This window comes from Lolium rigidum, chromosome 4 (genome assembly GCF_022539505.1).
Source record: "Lolium rigidum isolate FL_2022 chromosome 4, APGP_CSIRO_Lrig_0.1, whole genome shotgun sequence".
In the NCBI taxonomy this organism is placed as follows: domain Eukaryota; kingdom Viridiplantae; phylum Streptophyta; class Magnoliopsida; order Poales; family Poaceae; genus Lolium; species Lolium rigidum.
In genome coordinates, this window is record NC_061511.1 from 28,641,240 (window position 1) to 28,664,623 (window position 23,384).

Here is a 23,384-nt window from a genome sequence, read left to right on the forward strand (position 1 = left end):
CCCCGAGCGGTTCGAGTGATTCGGAGTGCCGCCACAACACCGACCCATGCGCTGTCAACGTGCGGGGGTCTGGGGGTGACCATCGTGGAGCTTCTCATGGGGCACTACCCGCTGCTCCGCGCAGGCATAAGCCGACCTGGGCGGCGCTCATGTGCATCATCTGCTTCGGCAAAAATGTTGATGCTACCGAACCCGGGGATTCGTGGCAGCGTGCTTGCAGAAGGACTATAGCGGGCATCTGTGGAGGCTAAGGACATGGGTCCGCAGGTAGCGATGGACGAGGAGGATGGAGGACGGAGGACGTGCAGCGACGAAACCCCTTAGGGCGTCGTTGAGGTGCCCCAACAAATGGCAAATGGAGGTGAAGGAGATGGTGCTGCAACTGGCGAGGGATGGGGAGGACGAGGACGGAGGGCGTGCGACGGCTTCACCTGAGTGGTGCCGCCGAGGATCAGTGTCCCAACTCGCGGGAAATGGAAGCAAAGGAAATGGGGCTGCAGGTGATGAGGGACGAGGAGAACGTGCCCTTCGACCGCAATTACGTCGCGACCATGGTCCGGGGCCCGGGCCATCATGCGTGAGGGAGAGGCCATGAGGGGCTTCGTTGCCGGAATGGCAACGATGTAGGAGTTCGTCGCTGATCGATGCCAAACGCCATTAGATCATCAATGAGTTCAACGAGCTACTGGCAAATTCGGTACTGCCACCTCTACCTAATTAAATCAGACTCTCACATGTACTTCACGGATGGCTAAGCGAAATAGAAATCATGTGTGAGTATTCGAGGCACACAATGTGCTGTGGCATATCTTCGCGATAAGCCTTAAGTTTTCAGTCTTAGGGGTTGTCATCTGTATCGTTTCAATATTTTTTCTGGATTTGTTGTAATTGTTATATTCTTTGCATCAGGTAATTTTCTTTGCTACTGCTGGGCTTCTCATTGTTAACCTTCTTGCACATTCAATTTTCTCAGCTACTTGAAAGCATTTGCATCACGTTATAGGCTTTGGAAATTGTAGGGCTTCTAATCATGATGGTTTGTCGGATAACTGCCAGTGCAATGTCCATCAGTCCATCTGGTCTACATTTTTTTATTTTTGCCATAAGTTTAGCGAATTAATTTTGCAATGGAGGAAGAGGTAAGAAGAATTTACACCTGTAAAGGAGACAAACTAGGCAAGTATTTTGCGCCCAGAGTATTTCCAAGATGTTTTTTTTAGAGAAGCAGCAAGGCCCGACTTTAACTTAATAAAGCCACACGGTAACAAGTTAAGGATTACAAACTGCTGGGCATTACAGCTTAGCCAACCAAGATAGTTCAAGATGGAAACAAAGTGCCCACAAGGTACATAACATGTCGGATAAACACACGCCGGGAAGACGCGCCCTGGACCCCTCCCGAGCTTCCGCCTACTTGTTCACAGCGCCGGCGGCTTCAGTTGCACGTATAGCTCCCTTAGCTCGCGTGCCATCCAACTTAGCCCCTCCTTTTCTCTTGCCTTGGCCTTTATGCTCCACAGCTGCAAAAACAAGATGGTTTTGTAAATAATGTCAGCTGGGTTAGATATAAGTTTCTTTTCAATCGCAAGCTTGTTGCGCACATTCCACAGGGCCCAAGACTGGGCTAAGAAAAGCACCCACAGTAACCTCCTGGGGTAACCCGAAAAACCAGAGAGGATGGCATGAAACTGGGCAAAATTGGCCGGACACCAGTTGCACCCTAGCAGCTGGCGCATGACCGACCACGCGAACGAGGCCAAGGAACAAGCAAAGAAAATGTGGCTAGCATCTTCCGGTGCACCACACAGCGCACAGAGGCCATTGGAAGGGCCGTGTCTGGTGAGAATCTGTTGTCCTGACGGGAGTTTGTCAAGCGCCAACTGCCAAGAAAAAATCTTGATCTTGAGCGGAAGCTTCGCTTCCCACAGGTCTTTAGCGTGGGCAATAGTCGTACCCTGAGAAAGCTGGGCGTACATAGATTTGACTGTGTATGAACCCGATTGATCCAGGTGCCAGGAGACCAAGTCTTGTCCGGGGCTGAGCAGCACCGGGGCGAGCATCCCTTGCAACTCCCCCCACTGGCGCAAACCCTCCGGATCAAGGGACCGGCGGAAGCGGACCTGAAGGACCTGCTGATGGAGGGCATTTGCCACCGAGATGTCAGGATTATCGCAGATGGCAAAGAGCGAAGGGAAGGAATCCATGATGGGGCCTCTCCCAAGCCACCAATCCTTCCAGAAGTTGGTGCGGGCACCGTTACGGACCTCATGCTTCGCTCCTACTTTGAACAGGTGTTTGATTTTGTGCAGGCTTCTCCAGAAGGGGGATCCACCTTGGCCTGAGCCCGAGAACAGGTCCGAGACATCACCATACTTAGCGCGGATGATACGAGCCCAGATCGTGTCCTCCTCCTTATAGAGTCTCCAAATCCACTTGAGAAGCAGCGCCAGATTCATCTTTTTGGTGTTGAGCAAGCCCAAGCCTCCCACCTCCTTAGGACGGCACAGGGAAGGCCAATTCACCAGGTGATATTTTCTCTTCGGGCCTGCCCCTTCCCAAAAGAACCTGGATCTGTGGGAGTCAAACCTCGCATGAATCCCATCATGCAAGAGGTAAAGGCCCATCGCAAAAATTGGGAGGTTATCAAGGCAGGAGTTAGAAAGGATGAGCCTCCCCCCGGAGGACAGAAGTTTACCCACCCAGGGTTCAATTTTAGCAGCAAGCTTCCTAACCAAGAACAGCCACTGCTCGCAAGTTAGCTTTCTGTCTGAAATAGGCAGTCCTAGGTAGATAAAAGGAAAGTTGCCCAGCTTGCAGTTCAACTTGTCTGCGATGGTGTTTCTTTCGCTGGCCCTCTGACCCAGAACAAACACTTCGCTCTTGTGGTAGTTGATTTTGAGACCCGACATATCCTCGAAGCACATCAGGAGGAATTTAAGGTTCGCGATATCCTCATCCGAACCCTGGATGAGGATAAGCGTATCGTCTGCGTATTGCAGGTGTGTGAGACCTCCTGGCAAAATGTGTGGTACTAACCCATGAATATGTCCTGCCGACGCCGCGGCCGATAAGATCCCAGAGAGCGCTTCTCCAATAAAGTTGAAGAGCAGAGGAGAGAGGGGATCTCCCTGCCGAACCCCTCTCTTGTTCCTAAAGAACGGTCCCACCTCACCGTTAATAGAGATAGCAGTTTGCCCCCCAGAGACAAGCTGCAGAATCCTGTGGATGTATCCAGCATCGAAGCCCTTGCATCGTAAGACTTCCCCCAGAAAGTCCCAGTTCACCCTGTCATATGCCTTTTCGAAGTCCAGCTTGAGTAGCACCCCACTGTGCTTCCTCATTCGGATGTCGTGGATGATCTCCAGAAGGGCAAGAGGGTCGTCAAGGATGTTCCTGCCCTTAATGAAGGACGTCTGGTTCGGAGAGATAATTCTGTGAGCAATAGGGTCAAGCTTAGAGGCGTATGCCTTGGATATGATCTTGAAGATAACATTGATCAGGGCGATTGGGCGGTACTGTTTCCAAGATGTTTCCGTATTATCCTTTTTTGTTTGCAAAAAATAACAAACATGGAGGAAGGTGGTGGCGTAGAGGTGGGCGTACGCGCGGGACGCCGCGCGGGCAAAGCCCCTGCCTTAATTTCATATTTTCTTGATATGCATATATTGCCTTTATTATCGGGAAAAAAATATTTTTGATGGTCGTACGCTGCCCCTCTGATAGCGACCTCAAAATGTGCACACGAGCCTCCCCAAGGCCTCACAATAATCACGGTTTCTATAGATGAGCAGCACTTGCAACATATTTTTCCTCTGATCCTTGAGTGATTCTCTTCCATAAGTCCATGCCGGCGGGGGATATTCGATCGATTTCATTCCATGGGGAACTCGACAGGCGTGCAACCACGATCTTGGCCACCAGTCCACAACCTTGACGGGTCCAGGGTGGATCCTCATGGGCGTGCAGTGACCTCGCCGGTTCCACCATAGACAGAGGAGAGGTGGAACGCTATGGTTCCTTCGAACATGCCTACGTCGTCAACCGCTCGGAGCATCCACTCGATCACCTTGTTGTATACTTGCGACAACCTTCGCATACCCAATAGATCAAGAGAACTCAATAGGAAGGTACATATAAAAGCGTTTGATCTTGCCTTTTGTCTCTTTTGATCTATTCCTTTCTTGGTGCTTAGAGATGTCATTACTAGATGCTTGGCCTTGTTAGATCTTAGATGAATATAACTCTGTGTCATTCTAAATTATTTTAATATTCTGATACTGGTGGCTTGTTTCTTTGTTCTCACCGACGTTGTAAATTTGGAGGCAGCTGCTATCAAAATTTCTAGAGTTGTTAAACATCCGAGTTTTTCTTATCGTCCGCTGAACATTTTCTAGAATTGTTAATCATATGAGTTTTTAATTCTTATCTTTTTTGAATTCCTCCTAAGCTATTAAATCCTTTTCTATTTTGGTCCTCAATTAGATGGGTGACATTTTAATATCTTTTTAACTTTCCTATCTATTTTCTCCGCGTGTTCACAATACTGGCATACAAAGACTGTAATGACTAAGTTTGTTTTAGTATTTTTAGAGCTATGCTAGAAAAACTTATGCTCGGGTGCATACGGCATTGGACAGAACCTCTAGGATTTATCTTTAATTTTGATTATAGTAATTGGTATTAGAAGTTACTTCTACATATGTGTGCAAGATGTTTTCGAGCTTACGAAGATTTTTCTGGTAGAGTTGCTCAAGTACCATAAAAATGAAGAGGAAGCAGAAAATATCCCAAACATTGTACGACACTATCTAAGAACCATCGAGGAGTAGATTATTTAATATAAAATAATTAGTCGAGTGCTTATTTCATATTCAAATGATGTCAATTATATATTTTTCGAAATATATTTTTAGATGAGCTAGACTTTTATGAGTTTTTAGATTAGCTTATTTTCTATGATCGTCCCTAATATGGATGTATCTAGATAGATTATAGTTCTAGGTATACCTATATTAGCAAAAAGTAATATGAATTGGAGAGAGTATGACTTTCTATTTGACACAAGTGAATTTTTTACATCAATTTTATTAGCACTAGTAAGTGTGCACGTGCCATGCACGTCTATGCAACCATTTAATATTATGTAGTCTCATATTTTTTAGTTCAAGTTTCTAGGGACGTGAATTTGGTTTTTATTATTTAAAAACAAAATCACTGTAAGGGCTTTCCCTACTGTATTCCTTTCAAAAAAAATATTTTGTATTTCCATGTGGTGCATCCCCCACAGCCTGTCCCCTTCCCCTCTAGATTTCTATTCAGCGATGATCATAGTCATGATGACTTTGCAATCTCTCACGACAGTCCTCCCACGGTCCAACACATGCAAGCGAAAGCCGCACATGAGAAACCAAATAAGAAAATCGTGCCAAAAAGAAATGAAAAGTTGAATTGTGGTTTCATAATGAATACAATCCTTGAATCCAGAGGCAAAAGATTTATAAGAAAACAATAAACATGAGAATACAATGCAACTTCAGAACGAAACAATCCTTTGTGAGAAAGTAACTTTGACATGCCACAATCATTTCTTGCTTTCTCTGCATCTCCGTTGAACGGCCTCCACAACACATTTGTGCTCCCAAAGTTGTTTCTTTCCAGCAGCAACATAATCATGATGAGCTTATATACTGACCTCCACCTGCATAAAACATAATTTGGTTCCGAGCACTATTGACAGGTGATGACCAAACAAAGAGAAGAATTGCACCTTCCCCTAGTTCTTTCTCTTCCATTCAGCAGGCCTGAGAATAAGACCATGCATCTCTCCTATACAGAAGTGATTATTGCCGATGGAGCATCTCTCCAAAAAAAAAAAAATTGCGGCGCATGCAGAATTATTACTTTGATCGATTTATGTCAGAATTTTTTTAAGTTAAACATGTCAAATATAATTAAATGGTCCAAGAAAACTGGAAACTCATATAGCTTATTTGCACTTATCATGTATAATGGCATTCCAATATTCGTCCATAGGCAGCAATTTATATCCGCAGCTACAGAATCTTCATGATATTGTTGACTTTCCATGGTGAATTTATATCCATAGGCAGCAATAATCATTCAGTTTTATATATTGTTGACTTTCCCATGGTGAATTGGCTTCTCTACACTCGTCCCATGGTAACTTTCTGATTGTATCCCCTGCATGGGCAAACAACTTATCTCAACCGAGCAAAACTAACACAATCAGATTTGCCTTAATTTACTGGACCAGAGAACCAACAGCAGCCGCACACACAAAACAGGGGCATGCACGCATTAGCTCAGGCAGGCAAATCAATTTACCGTGGGGGGTAATGACATACGTGTAGAGCATGCTGTAAATCCTCAGATCAACTACGTCTATGGCGTCCCTCCAGGATATGATGAGCTTGCCGATGCCCTTCTTCTCGCATTCTAAAATTCAAAATAAAATTTCTGCTGATTCATTCAAACTGGCTGTCTGCATCAATTCTGTTGACAAGAAAATGCTACAATTAAGTGAAAATGCATCACGGCCTGCTACTTCCCTTGAAAATGTATGAGAAATCTGGAAAGATCGAAAAAGTAATCATAGTAATCAGTCGGAGAGAGCCTGGGGCGTTGGGGGGAATACAGAGTAATCATTCAAATCATCATCAGCATATTCAACAAAATTGGAGATTCCCTAATTATTTTCTATATCTATATGATTCCATAGTAAATCTGACGTGAAACAAAAGCAGAAACATCAGATTTGGAGAGAGGTGAAAGGGAGATAATGAGAGATGGTCTGACCGCCAAAACAAGCCAATGTGACCAACATTTCAATCTGGAGTCAGGCGACGATAAATGACAATGGAGCCCCCCCCCCCCCCCCCGCGCAAAGAAAAACAATGGAGCCGGTAGTCGATACCGTTGTTTCCGTGTGACGACCTCCAGGAGACCTCCTTAATTAGATCTAGCGTAGCGCGAGGTCGTCCGACCTCCTCCATGCGACCTCCTCAAATCTCACATGTAAGGTAGTATCTCGACAGCAATTTGATCCAAGTGGTAGGCGCTGGAGGAACTATGTTGGGCGGCGCATCGGAGAGTTGTGTTGTGGGCACTGCCGCACTGGGAGGCAGTATTTGATCCGGGCACGACGACGACGATCATCTTTGGTGGCATGGCATACAGAGGAGGCGGCATTATAGGGATTCGCCTAGGAAATAAGGGGCAGCCGTGATCTGATGATTCAAGGCATTTATTTTCTTTCCCCATAAGGATGAAGCCCCACCGTGAGGGAGTTTGGGAGGGAGGAGGGGGAGAACAAACGAACCTCAACCGTGTGATGTACATAGATGGATGGTCTAGATTTAATTTTCCTACGGCACTTCGTGCCTTTATAAGTAGTAGAGATATTGAGAGAAAAATTAGAGCCGTAGCAACGCACGGGCATTCAACTAGTACATATAATATGAAAGTATATTCATAATGAATCTAATAAAAACTTTACAAAGTTTAACTGACCAAGACCAGTACTAGTATGTTTTAGCAAAGAGTTAACTAAAAAATTGTGGTAGAGCTGAAGATGAGATGAGAAGCCATGTAGCTCAAACTTGAATTATAAAGTTCAATCAACCGGGAAAACCCACGCAGGAAACCGGTAGCTCCACGGCAGTGAAGCCGACAGCGCCACAGGCTCCGGCAGCAACGGCCGCGAGATCGTCCCGTCTCGCATGCTGAACACGCCGGAGTCGCCGAGTGGATCTTCTGGTTTCCACGGACCCATCTGATGCACGAAGTAGATGCAGTCTTCCCTCGCTCCATGGCCTGCCGGAGGTGCACTCTTGGAGCATGGCGGGGACACGAAGAGCGCCTGGCCGCCAAGGTCCTGCACCTTGCTCCATCGGCCATTGTGCCACGGGCGGTAGCTGCGGTCCATCTCAAAGACCTCGAACCGGCGAGTCCGCTTATCTTCGTATCCATCGGGATCACTGAATTGAAATATCGAGTACGGGGAGCTAGAGCTCAACAGAGGTTTGCGAGTCCACCGCCTCAGCATGAGCAGCTTGCCGTTGGACACGACTAGATACCGCCCGGCAACCATGTGGCCAAACGGCCATGGATCTTGCTGCAGATGAGGCTCCTGAGCCATCTTGATCTTGTCGGATGACCCTCCGCGTATGACCTCGAAGCCGGGTGGCGATTCCGGCAGCTCGTTGATGCGGCCTTTGTTGAGGTCGAGGGCGCAGAGTGTCTCGTTGCGCTTGGACAGAGCGTAGATCCGCCCTTGGAAAAACTTGATGTCGGCGATGCAGAAGTCGAAGTAGTCGTCCAGCGCCAGGCACGCGTTGGTCTCGCCGGCCGGCCGGCACGTCGAGATGATAACCTTTTCGCTGTCGATCACGACGGCGATGAGGCGGCAGCGTTCTTCCAGCTCTGCCGAGGACGTGGACACCGCGACCTTGGTGATTGGCTGAAGCAGATCGCGGGGGTTCACCTTGCGAGCGCGGAGGAGTGCGGCTAGCTCTGGGAGAGGGGTTGCCGCCGCGGCGCCGGAGAAGGCGTCCACCAGTGAGCACCGGCCGTCGTCGTGCGCGAGGAAGAGCATGTTATCGCCGGCGCTGTAGCAGACGGCGTCGTCGGGGATGTTCCCGCGGTGCGCGGCGTTGTTTGCAACGTCTAGGAGGGTGCCGTCGCCGAAGACGAGCCAGGGGAGGTGGAGGTGCGACGGCGGGAGCCCGGTTGCGCCCGAGCGCCACGGGCGGCATACGGCGCGGAGGCGGACGCGGTCGGCGAGAGATGGGAGGAGGCGAAGGACGGCACCCAGCAGTTCCGGCGGCAGGTCCGGCCATGCAGACTGGCCCTCACTTTTCGAAGCCGCCATCACGGAAAATCTGACCTGATGATCCTCCGACGGTAATGCGCAAGTTGCATCCATGATATGCGCAGCAGATTTATCTTAGCACGTCTCGCACGGATCCGAAATTCCGGTTTTTTCTCCTCCTATCCTTATTTGAAATGCAAGAAACCAAGGGATAAATGACTCCAGGGCTTACGTTTGCGCACGAAACTACCGACTTACGCGGTACACAACCAAAATTGCGGACGCAAATGTTGGCGATTAAGTTTTTTCTCAAAACGGGCTACCTCTTTCCATTACTGCATAATGATCACCTTTTCTAAATTTCAGCTAGCTGATTTCTCATTTGGTCGTCGGTTACATTTTGCGCCGTCCGATCCGGCAATCCAGCGCAATCTTGGCACGGGCTGAGTATTTGATCGACCGGTTTGGTCAGTGCCCCGTTCGCCTTTTTTTCCCGTCGGAGCCGGGTTTTCAATTGATTTTCCTCCCCATTTTTTCGTCTATGAGACTAGTCATAGTGGGAAATAATATGGGTAGTAACATGTACAAATTACTACTCTATTTTACAAATTTCATAGTGGTAGTAACTTGTATGTGGTTTCATACATTGTGTCATTTATTACGTTGTAGACTCACCTTGTCTTGGATTGTGTGATGCTATGATAACATAGCTAGTTACCACATTACTCTCTCTTTCTTCACTTATTGTCATGCAATATCACAAAATATCTTGAAATGTGTGATTTTACTACCAATGTTACTTCCACTGTCTAAGACGTTGTCACGGGAAGAGAGAGAGCGAGTGAGTGAGATGAGGGAGGGAGGATCACACATGGTGAGCATAGCGACGGATCGTGGAGACGAGAAGAGCTCTCGCCGTCTGTGGCCGGTGTACGTCTCTAGCTTCTTCCCCTATTTCTCTCCGGTAGTTCGCTGCGCGTGCCGGTTCCGCCGTCTGTTAATCTCTATTGGTATTGCCAAAAGGGCTATGAAACTAACTTTTTCAGGGGATAAAAGCCAAACTGCTATGGGACATTTACACACTATTGAAGATCTATGTTCTTTATTTAAACACTATTGAAGATCTGGTATTCATTATGATGAAGTGAAAAGGAATTGTTATATCTATCTTTTTCTGGTAATGCTCACATATGGTTTAGATCTCTGGATGATAAATACCGTCTTGATTGGGAATGAGGAAGGCTTTCTATCTCAAATAATATACTCCTAAAGAAGCTTATGTTGATCGTTGTCATATTTATAGTTTTTGGCCTCATGTTGAAGAAAGTATTGCTCAAGCTTGGAGAGGCTTAATGAACACATCCGTAAGAATCCTTGTCATGGTATTCCTGAGAGTATTATATTAATCAATTTCTATGTGAGGCTACCCTAACATCATTAGGACTGGATAATTCTTCTGAAAGAAGTTTTACTAACATAACTCAAAAGGAAGGAAGGGACTTATTGGACAGTATTGCTAATAATACTCATGATTGGGATCTTGATAAAGGTAACAAACCCCATGTTGAATATGAATATTCATGTGTAGATAACTTCTCTACTACTATATTGTTTAAAGAGCTAAGCAACAGGTTTGACCTTAATCCTCGTGTTTTGGATGAATCTTTTGCTTACCATTTGAATGTTCCTAAAAAAGAATTTGATGTATATGTTGAGCCTGTTATTTATTCTCTGTTGTTCCTAAAGTTGTGAAACATGTTAATCAAGTATCATCTATCAAAATAGGAAGAATATGTTGAAACTCCTCCATATCCAAGCAGAGTGAAGGAAAATTTACTCACTACTATTGTAAACAAGAGTGCTAGAAGATGTCATGAACCATATGAAAAATTTGATGTTAAGCATCAAATTGTGGCCATAAAGGAACTAAATGAAGAAACTCCCGATGTATATTTATGTGAAGATTCCACAAAGGTAATTCAAGGTAATACCACTAAAGTTGGTAAACCAATTATATCATGTGCTATTGGAACTTCATGCTATCATTGTCTTTGTGATATTGGAGCAAGTATAAGTGTGATATCATACTCTCTATATCTTGAAATCAAGCTTAACATTGATCCCATACACATGGAAGAGACATGTATACATATTCAACTTGCTAATAAAGATTATATTTTTCCTCTAGTATGGTTAGAGATGTTGAAGTATTAGTAGGAAAGATTAAATACCCCGCATAATTTATTGTACTTGGTTGCTCCCAAGATTCATTTTGTCCTATCATATTTGGTAGACCATTCTTACATATTGTGGGTGCTGAAATTAGTTTACCAAAAGAGAAAGTATTCATTAAATGTGCTAGTGAAATATTATAATTTAACTTGTCAAAGTTTACTGATAAGTATTTATAAAAAGAAAAATTGCCAAAAGATATAGTGGAAATTCTTGCTTCTGTGGCGGTCGCTTCATCAGACGCGGTGGAACGATATGTACTTAATCAGGAGAATCCATTTAGTAATGAAGAAAGAGAAGAATTATAACAAATATTAGCTCAACAACCACCACAGCTACAATTGTATATTCCACCTAACAATCTAGGAGAATTAACCCCACCAAAAGAGGATCCTAATTTTGAACTAAACCTTTGCCTGAAGATATGAAATATGCATTCCTTGATGAGAAGAAAATATATCCTATTATTATTAGTGCTAACCTTTCAGAAGAAGAAGAAACAAAATTACTTGAAGTGCTACATACTCATAGGCCAGCTATTGGTTGTTCACTCGATGATTTGAAAGGTATAAGTCCCACTTTATGCATGCATACAATTAACTTGGAAGAAGATGCAAAGCCCTTTGTTGATTATCAATGCCGTCTTCATGCAAAAATGAAATAAGTAGTAAGGAAAGAGGTAATCAAACTCACTGAGGTAGGTATTATTTATCCCATAGATAATAGTAAATGGGTAAGTCTTGTTCATTGTGTGCCTAAAAAGGGTGGAATCACTGTGGTTCCAAATAATGAAAATAAACTTGTAGTCCAACGTACTGTTACTGGCTATAGAATGTGCATTGATTTTACAAAGCTAAAGAAAGCTACTCGTAAAGATCACAATCATTTGCCATTTATTGATCAAATGCTAGAAAGATTATCTAAACACTCACATTTTTGCTATCTAGATGGTTATTCTTGTTTCTCTCAAATTCCAGTGCACAAAGATGATCAAGAAAAGACTAACTTTACTTGTCCCTTTGGTACTTTTGCTTATAGAAGAATGCCATTTTGTTTTTTCAATTCTCCTACTACTTTTTAAAGATGCATGAATGCTATATTTGTTGATCATATTGAGAAAATTATGGAAGTGTTCATGGATGATTTTTCTGTGTATGATACTTCTTTCAATAATTGCATGTTCAATTTTAACAAAGTTTTGCAGCAGGGTGAGGACCAATACTTAGTCCTAAATTGGAAAAAGTGTCATTTTATGGTAACAGAAGATGTAGTCCTTGGACACCGGGTTCAGAAAAGAGGCATTGAAGTGGACTGCACAAAGATAGAAGCCATAGAGGAGCTACCATACCCGCAGGTAGGCCCGGGCATTCGGTTTTAATCAAAAATTCGGTTTGGTTTTTCGTTTTTTTAGTAATTCGGGTAATAGGAAATGATAACCAAAATTATATCGGTTTTCTAGTTCACCGATAGTTCGGTTAACCAATAGTTCAGTTCGGTGTTCGGTTTTAACCGAATTGACTGAACTTATAGCTTGATAGGAAATAACAGCGCTGATATGCCTCTGTGTGGTGGCATGCAGTAAGCTAGACCAGAACGCTGACCAGGAAATATGAGTTACGACCATGCACACACTACTACTCCTAGAAACAACCATGTACGTGATACATCCATGTGCCAATTAATCAAGTAAATGCCCATCTTAAACCAACGTGAAAGTATTTGTGTAAACTAGATGGATCATGGATGAGTACATACATGAAGGCTAGACGTGCGACTGGCCTGTTGGGCTTTTGCATGCATGCTTGCAATCGCATAAGCTAGCAAGCCCTTACGACACCGAACGCCTCGTACGTGAAATTAGGTTATGCTCTCTGGTAGTCTGGTGTATATACCTTCTGTTTTCTGCCGTGTATATATCTTGGTTTTCTAGGTATTTTGGTTAATTGAGGATCAAAACCGAATTTATCTATTAAAATTTGGTTTATCACATTTATTAACCGGAATTAGTCTCGGTTAATTTAGTTTCGGTGTATTCGGTTTCTATTTCGGTTTCGGTTTTTTATGCCCATCCGTACCCGTGGGATATTAAAGTTATAAGAAGTTTCCTTAGACATGCTGGTTTTTATAGAAGATTTATCAAAGACTTACCAAAAATATCAAAGGCTCTAACTAATATGTTTCAAAAGGATGTTCCATTCTCTTTGAATGATTATTGTGTAGCATATTTTAATGTATTAAAGAATGCTTTGATAATTTCTCCTATAATTCAACCTCCTAATTAGAATTTGCCATTTGAAATCATGTGTGATGCTAGTGAGTATGTGATGTTTTAGGCCAAAGGGTTGATAAGAAACTAAATGTCATATACTATGCTACTAAAACTCTTGATGTCGCTCAAAAAAATTATGCTACTACTAAAAATAAATTCATAGTTGTTATCTTTGCATGTGATAAGTTTAGACCTTACATTGTAGACTCTAAAGTCATAGTAAACTCTGATCATTTTGCTATTAGATACCCTTATGAACAAGAAATATGGTCAGCCTAGACTTATTAGATGGGTTCTCTTATTTCAAGAATTTGACTTACACATTGTTGACAAAAAAAGGTGAGGACAATCCGGTAGCTAATCATTTATCTAGAATGAAAACATTCCGGTAGATCTCACTCCTATTAATGATAGCTTTGCTAATGAACAACTTGCAAACATTAATATATCTAGTGCTAGAATAGCTTCCCATGGTTCGCTGATTATGCTAATTTCATTGTTGGAAATATTATACCATCTTACTTCACTTATCAACAAAGAAAGAAATTCTTCTATGATCTTAGACACAATTTCTGGGATGATCTATTTCTTTATAAGAAAAGTGTAGATGGTATTATTAGACGTTGTGTGCATGATTTTGAGTAGCAGAATATTATAAAGGATTTTCATGATAGTCCCTATGGAGGACACCACGCAGGAGACCGTACAGCCGCAAAAGTATTGCAATCTGGTTTTTATTGACCTACTTTATTTAAGGATTGTGCTAACTATGTCAAAACTTGTGATAAATGTCAACGACTGGGAAACATTGGTAAGAGAAATGAAATGCCTATGAACTATTCACTGCCTCTTGAACCATTTGATGTATGAGGATTTGACTTTATGGAAACATTCCCGTCCTCAACAACAAAGCACACTCACATTTTGGTTGCTGTGGACTATGTCACAAAGTGGATGGAAGCAATTCTCACAAAGAGTGCAGACCATACTACACCAATGAAAATGCTTAAGGACGCCATCTTTCCCAGGTTTGGAGTACCTAGATTTTTAATTCCTAATGGCGATTCCTATTTTATGGATGGGGTCTTTGGGAAAACTTTAGCTAAGTATGGTGTTAATCCTAGGGTGGCATCCCCATATCACCCATAAACTAGCAGTCAAGTTGAACTAAGTAACAGGGAAATCAAACTCATCTTAGAAAAGACAGTTAATAGAGCTAGGTCTGATTGGCCAACTAAAATCAATGATTCTTTATGGGCTTATAGAACTGCTTATAAAAATCCTATGGGTATGTCTCTTTATAAAATGTTTATGGTAAATCATGTCATCTCCTAGTAGAACTAGAACATAATGCTAGATGGGTTGTTGAACAACTCAACGTTGATTTCAAAACTGTGGGAGAGAAAAGAATCCTAGAATTAAACTTGTTATATTTGTTAGATGAATGGAGAATGCAGTGTATGAAAGTGCTAGACTAGTTAAAGAGGAACTTAAAATTTGGTATGATAAAAAATAAAGAGAAAGGAATTTAATGTAGGAGACCAAGTATTATTGTTCAAATCTCGTTTCAATTTCTCTGCAGGAAAATTAGCATCGAAGTGGAAAGGACCATTAGTTGTATAGGAGATGTATCGTTCTAGAGGGCACCATCTTCAGGTATGGCACTGTGGTTGAGCGCAGCCTTGATGCTCATTACTTGATGAATATTGAGATGGAGAAGAGTGTTCAAGCCTATGAGGCAAGGATCAAAGATATGGAGGAAAACTATGTGCACATCATCACACAGTTGGACAGGTTCCAAGCCCTCATGTGGGATGTGGAAAACCAAAATAGTGAGTATGACGATTGCTTCAAGAAGATCGTCAAGGCTGCCTCCACCAAGTTCAACGATCCACCAACGTCCTTTTACAATGGGAGGCTCTATCCTTAGAAACTGAAGCAGTGGAGCACCTATTATGAGGAAAAAGATGCCAAGAAAGAATAATCCACATCAACAACCTAGGCTTGGGGGAGTTTATCAAGTCTTTTATACTTTTTAATTTATCATACTGCTCTTAGTCATGCTCTTTAGATTGGTTTTGTTTTTATCTAGTAGGTATCGATTTTCTCATAGCATCGAAAGGTCTTAGAGCATTATCATTTATCTTTGGTCAAGTGGTTTTGAACGAAATATAAAGTTTGGTGTGGTGACCCTGCATACCACTGCATGTTGTAGTATGCCAGTCATTGACATAACATGTGTGAAGTATCAATCCGCAAATATTACATCTCTCAGAGTAGTACACCAGAACATAGCAGGTCCACAACTCATTCACATATTATTACAAACCAAATATATACATCATCTCGAAGCTCCTCCTGGATCCATAGAGGTTTACTCCTGGGTTCGAGATGAACCCAACTTAACTTACAATATAGATGTATTAGCAAGCTTAACATTATTCAACTCGAGCAGCTAAGTACTATAGCGTTCACACTGCCCGATTACTACTACTACTCATGTGATCTAAGCTTGTTATCCTTCGGGAACCTCCCCGGTTCCGTAGACAATAAGGTAGTCGACCCCCTCTACTCCTCCAGAGAGGTCTCGTTCCTCGTAGCAGATCCCTTCTGCTCCGTCTTGTCCGTCATTGGCTTCCTCAAGGTGATTCAGACAATCTAAGCAGGGGATTATAAGAGGTATGAGTACGAGCGTACTCAACAAGTTCATATTAGGAAATAGGTGTTTAATGCACTAGCTACGACATTAGACCAAAAAGTCTAATACCAATGCATGTTTTTATAACCATTTCTTCAAAAGGTTGCTTTTATTCAGAAGAACTATGTCCGTCAGCCTTCACCGGTTTAATAGAACTTCATGGAGTTCCTTTCCGGCAGCCTTCGCAGTTCCATAACCCGGAACAGGGAGTGACAGGTCATGATTCATTACACTCTGCAGAGGTGTTTTGCTTTACCCATAAGAGATCTTAACCTTGGTGCCAACCAGACAGCTTTCCCGTTCACACTTCCGTGGTGTGAGGTCCGGTATAAGGTCCTAGTCAATATTACATTCCCCCGCGACCTCGCACACCCACCCTTTGTTGCAATTCCGACCTTGGGTCCTCGCTGGTCAGCGTACCCCTTTGGATACCTTCTAACCTCGACAACAATCAGGTTCTCGACCCGATTCCTTCGCCGGTCGTTGCAACCCATCATAGACCGCATTACCGTGGGGACTTAAAGGTTCCCCACCCCTCCGGTTGTTCTCGCAAGATACAAGTGCTATGGTAAGCGCATCTGTTGATGTACGAGAGGAGGAAACATACTTGACTACTCCGTCCCACTCCAGATCTTATGGTTAACACGGGTCTTACGACACAAGAATCACTGGACGACATTTGTTGTTTAATCCTAGATGGATACAAACCCTTGCAATGGAACCTCCACCATACTCATGCCATGGTTCCATTGCCCACCACATAGCCATATTGATAGTTATGAAATTAGCATCTTTAATTTTTATGCAAGAGTGATAAGTATAATACTTTGCAAGTAATTTGGTAAAAATACTCAAAGTAACATGAGCAAGCGATGAACTTGCCTGGCGACTGCAATGTAGTGCAGTTGGATTGTTTGGACTGACCCTGGTCCTCTGTTTCTGAAAGATAGCATCATTGTCCGATAAGGGCAATGGTTAAAGATTCAAATATGCATGCTTTCAGCTTTTAGGGTTTGGTCCCCCCTTCCCGGTGCTTTATTATTTTATGTCGGACGTGGCTAATAAGAACAATTTAGGAATACTCCTAAAGAGTAAAATACTATCTTGGAATATTGCCAAGATGTTTTTAAGCCCAAGATAATTTACAGACTTATTTTATCATTAAAAATATGGAGTTTATTTTTTATGATTATTATTAAATCTTTAATCTTTGCATTAAATTATGGCTCAACTTTATTTATCTCAAAAATTCCAACTATATTTTATTATGATAGAGAATTAAATTTTAAGTGGTTTTCATATTTTCTTTATTTTTTTAGAGTTATTTATGATTTATTAAATTATAGCAAAGTTACTGGTTTTTTTAAAAGAATTGTGAAAAGACCTTTTTGCCCCCTGGGCCCACCTGTCGGTGCAACCCAGTGGGTTAGGTCGAACAGACCCACCTGGTCCGGCTCGGTCGGCCTCACTCTTCTCCTCCTCTCTCGCTCGACTGAAACCTAACCCTAACAACTCCCGCGACGCTCGCGTCGCCCACGCCGTCGCCAGCCGATTCCGGCTGACTACGGTGGTGCTGGCCCTCACCATGGGGCGCAATCGACGCGGCACGTGGCGGTGCGTCGATATGTCCGCGTCAATCCGATGCCCGCGTCCCTGCTCGCTCGTCCTCGACCCTCTCTGCTTCTAGGGTTACGGTCATCGTCGGCGATGCGCGTCGGCAGACGCTCCAGTCCTCCCTGGGGCTGCTCGGCGGCCTGATGGTGTTGTGCTGGGTGCGGTGGCGCTCGACGTGGCCTGGCCTGGCTGCGGCTTGGCGCTGTCGTGGCCTGGTCTGTGCCGCCGCGTCCGCCATGGCTGCGTCGACAAGCTCCTGCTCCCAGGTATGTTTGCCTCCTTCTCTTCCTTTCATGTTCTTCCTCCTCCCTTTCTCTGTATGCCCTTGCATCCATCTCCTTGGTGTGCTAGCTTTGCAGTACACCAACACTAGCTCCTCTACTGTTGTGCTATGCTCCTGGCTAGTCTAGGCTCTTGCTATGGCTGCTGCTGCAATGTTGGCATGCTCCTACATGCTATTTTGTTGTAGCTGCTACTGTTGTACCTGTGCTCCTCTCTGTGCCATGCTGTTCTACTGCTACTGCTATAGTCATGCTCATATCTGTGTTACTGCTGCTGCTGTGGTGCTCCTAGCAATGCCATGTTGTTCTAGTTGATATCCTGCTCTAGCCTATGCTTGTGTTCATGCTATTACTGATGATGTGGCTCTTGTGCAATAGCTCATGAGCATGTTGTGATGCTCATGGCTTGCCATGCTGCTCCAGCCACTGCTGCTGCTACTAGTATGTCATGTGTATTCATATTTTCCGCCCCTGGCTTGATTACTGCAAGTAATCCTTGCTTTATGCAAGAGCCAGTGCCACTGATGTGTTGCTCCTTGAGCTCTGATTCATGGTAAAGCTCTACTGAGCTAGGTTGTTGGCTAGCTGTCTCCATTCCTTGATGGTGTTCTTCTGGATACAATTATAAATGGTGAATTTATATATGTGTATTTATCTGGTATGGCTTGCAGTGATTACTGCTTATCTTTGTGGCTTTGGATGATCCTGTGATCATCAGGGCTTCCTGTTGGCTTATACACTTGTATGCATTCATCTTATATGCTGTTGTTGCTTGTATATCTAGCTCCTCACCAAGTACTGGTGGTTGCTGTTGCTTGTGAAAGCAATATTGTTGGCTGTTTGATTGATTTGATGCACTTGGTTGCATCTGTGTGAGCTATTTCAATTACCTGTGCTTGTCAGTGAAGCTTTGCTTCCTATTTCTGACAAACAGACATGATCTACTTGATGCAGTAGTGATCATGTGCATCATGTCCAATAACTGGATGGAAACCAACATGTGTTGGCACCTCCTGTGATGCTTGAACTCCTTGGAGTGATGATATGCTTCTCTAGTTGGCTTTTGTGTGTGGCTAGGTAGTTGTTGTGACCCTAGCAGAGCTTGGCCTTCTAGTTATGGTTGGTCCTACCATTTCTTTATGCTTCTGTGCAATATTACTGGTAGTTATTCAAGTGCTTCCAGTATATTTGATGTTGAAATGAAAATGGACATTTAAATGTCCATAATCTGATGGTTTAGCTAGCTATAGGGTGCTAGGTGAGTCTGGTTGGCTAGATAGGGTTCAAATCCATGCTGGATTTCTTTGGTTATGTCAGTTATAATTATGTTGACTTAATCAGTGTTCCCTTGGATGAATTCCTACTGGCTTATCCCTTATTTTGCTTGCACCATATGGCTGGATGCCAAATGATGATACAAACAGGGCAGCTCACCCTATGGCTTGTGTGGCTTATGCATATGCTTGATTTTTATGAGCAAAACAGTGCTTGCTCATGATTCTTGGGTATACCTCACTCTAGCTCCTAGAATATGTGTTGATGTAGTGGTTTTGCTTCTGGTGGATGGCTTAAGCTTGCCCTGCTCCTCCTGGCTAACTTGTGATGATTTACTTCATCTTGTGCTTGCTCTACATCAAACAGTCCTTGGTGGAACTGTCCTGGATAGTTTTGCTGGCTATGTGTTCTTGCTGTTCTTGTGTTCTTACCCTTTGGAGTTGCTGTCGATGAACAACTAGGGTTTGCTTCTGAAAAGATTTTATACCCCCTTCTCCTTGCTTCAATGGTCGATAGCACCACCTGGTCACTTTGGTGACTCCCCTGGCTTGTGTGTGCTGTTGGGCATGCAACATGCCTTGTGAGCTGCTTGGTTGTTCCCTGGTTGGAACTTGGGCTTTGGCATTGTTCAGCTCGGCTAGTTTGGTATTATCCACCCATAATTCTTATTTCATTGACTAACCTGCCAAGTGGCATTGCCACTTTGCATAATTTGCATTTCTATCTGTTGTGTTAATATGCAGGGATCAATGGATGCTCAAGAGGATTTCAATCAAGTGTTGATCAAGAAATTCTTGAAAATTTGCTTATGTAGTTTATCCATCTACATTATTTGTAATTTTTATTTTCTTTTTTATTTATTCAATTTCTGTAATGTGTTGTAATATTTATAATTCATATGGACATTGTAAATGACAATGTATCTTGTGTGTTAATCAATAAAGCTCAAGTTTTCCCTAATGAACTTTTAATATATGTTCTATTCTTTTCTATTCATTATTTTCCAAGTTATATAATTGTTTAATGAATTATTCATTATTTGAATTATAATATTCCTAATTGATGTTTGAATTTGAAATTCAAACCTAACTTGTTTGAATTCAATCATGCAACTTAAGTTGAAAGGTGGATTGTTCCCCTCTCTTCTCAAAAACCTACATTAAGTTAAGTTAGGTCCAAGTTTATCGCACTCTCGAAACCCTAACCCTATCTGGTGTCGAGAGAGAAACTTGTCCCCTCAAAGATGCAGTTTTTCAATAAAGCGTGAAATTTTCCCTGATTTTACGATGCAATGCACATCCCTTTCTAAAATCTACCCCTCGTTTCTTCTCGAATCCTAGGATATTATAGCCTTTCCCCCTTAAAGAAAACTTCGCCCTGAAGTTGTGTTTGTAATACTTCTCGAAAGTCTCGGACTTATGTTTCATAAAGTAAATATACCCATATCTACTCAGATCATCCGTGAAGGTTAGAACATAACGATAACCATCGCGTGATGCTACACTCATTGGTCCGCACACATCGGTATGTATGATTTCCAATAAGTCTGTAGCTCGCTCCATTGTACCAGAAAATGGAGTCTTAGTCATTTTTCCCATTAGACATGCTTCGCATCTATCAAGTGACTCAAGAAGTCCATCGAATGGAGTTTCTTCATGCGCTTCACTCCAATATGACCAAGACGACAGTGCCACATATAAGTAGAATTATCATTCAATTTAATTCGCTTAGCATCAATGTTATGAACATGTGTATCAGTACTATCGAGATTTAACAAGAATAAACCATTCATCTCAGGTGCATGGCCATAAAAGACATTATTCATATAAATAGAACAACCATTATTCTCTGACTTAAATGAATAACCGTCTTGCATTAAACAAGATCCAGATATAATGTTCATGCTCAACGCAGGTACCAAATAACAATTATTGGGGTTTAAAACTAATCCCGAAGGTAGATGTAGAGGGAGCGTGCCGACGGCGATCACATCGGCCTTGGATCCATTTCCAACGCGCATCGTCACCTCGTCCCTCGCCAGGCTTCGCTTATTCTGCAGTTCCTGTTTCGAGTTACAAATGTGAGCAACCGAACCATTATCAAATACCCATGTACTACTACGAGAACCAGTAAGATAGACATCAATAACATGTATATCAAATATACCTTTCTTCTTGATGTGGAGCAATTACGCTTCCAGTACCCCTTCTCCTTGCAGTAATAGCCCACAGTATCAGGCTTAGGGCCAGCCCTAGGCTACTTAGGAGGCGCAGCAACTTTCTTGCCGCCCTTCTTGAAGTTGCCCTTGTTAGGCTTGCCCTGCTTCTTGAAACTGGTGGTCTTGTTGACCATCAACACTTGGTTCTCCTTCCGTATCTCTACTTCAGCAGATTTCAGCATGGAGAAGAGTTTAGGTAACTCTTTGTTCATGTTCTGCATGTTGTAGTACATCACGAAGTTCTTGTAACTTGGTGGCAGTGATTGGAGGACACGATGAATACCCAGCTGGTTAGGGATCACAATCCCCAAGTCACTGAGCTTCTTCGTGTGTCCGGACATAGCGAACACGTGCTCACTAACGGAGCTGCCCTCTTTCATCATACAGCCAAAGAATTGTTTCGAGGCCTCATAGCTCTCCACGGCTGCATGAGTTTCAAAGATAACTTTGAGCTCACGCAACATATCACAAGGGTCGTGGTGCTCAAAACGCTTTTGGAGCTCTGCCTCTAGGCTGCACAGGATGGCACACTGACCTTCGGAGTACCGAGTATCGTAAACATTCTTTACGTCCTCGGATACTACAGGAGCAGGTGGGGGACCTAGCGGTGCATCGAGCACATATTGCAGGCTTCCACCAGTGAGGAAAATCCTCACATGACGGAACCAGTCAGTGAAGTTGCTACCATTGCTCTTAAGCTTTTCTTTTTCTAGGAACTGGTTAAAATTGATGGAGGGGGTGCCATGATCTACAACATATTTGCAAAGAGTTTAGACTAAGTTTATGATAAAATGAGTTCAATTTTAATTCTTAAATTAACTAGGTGAACTCCCACTCAAAACAACATCCCTCGCATTGTCTTAGTGATTACACGAACCAAATCCACTACACCAAGTCCGATCTTCACGAGAAAAGATGTAGCTTCAAAGGCGAACACTCAAAGTGTTCATCATATCATTCATATGACTCATGCTCTACCTTTCGGTATCCCGTGTTCCGAGACCATGTCTGTACATGCTAGGCTCGTCAAGGCAACCTTAGTATCCGCGTGTGCACATCTGGCTTGCACCCGTTGTATGCACATGTAGAGTCTATCACACCCGATCATCACGAGATGCTTCAAAACGACAAGTCTTAGCAACGGTGCATACTAAGGATGAACACTTTATTATCTTGATATTTAGTGAGAGTGATCATCTTATAATGCTACCGTTGCGATCTAAGCAAAATAAGATGCATAAAGGATTAACATCACATGCAATTCATAATGTGTGATATGATATGGCCTTTCTTCTTGTGCTTTTGATCTCCATCTCCATAGCACGGACATGATCTCCATCATCACCAGCATGGCGTCAAGGTCAGTGGCGCCGCTTCATGGTTGTCCATCACTTATAGCTACTATAACAACTACTTGAAATAAAGCTATTACATGATGAATAGACACGCAGGTCTTTAACAAAAATTAAAGACAACCATTAGGCTCTGTCGGTTGCCATAATACAACAATGAACATCTCATACATCAAATATAATCATCATCACATTATGGACATATCACATCACCAAACCCTGCAAAAACAAGTTAGACGCCTCTAATTTGGTTTGCATATTTTACGTGGTTTAGGGTTTTTCGAGTAAGATCCAATCTACCTACGAACATGAACCACAACGGTGATACTAGTGTTGTCAATACGAAGTGCAAATTGGAATCTTCACTATGGTGGGAGAGACAGACACCCACAAAGCCACTTATGCAATACAAGTTGCATGTCAAGCGTGGAGCAAGTCTCATGAGACGCGGTCATGTAAAGTTAGCCCGGGCCGCTTCATCCCACCATCCCGCAAGATGCAAAGTATACAAACTAAAGCAACAAAACCATCAACGCCCACAAAACCATTGTGTTCTACTCGTGCAACAGATCTATGCATAGACACGGCTCTGATACCACTGATGGGTTCGTTGCA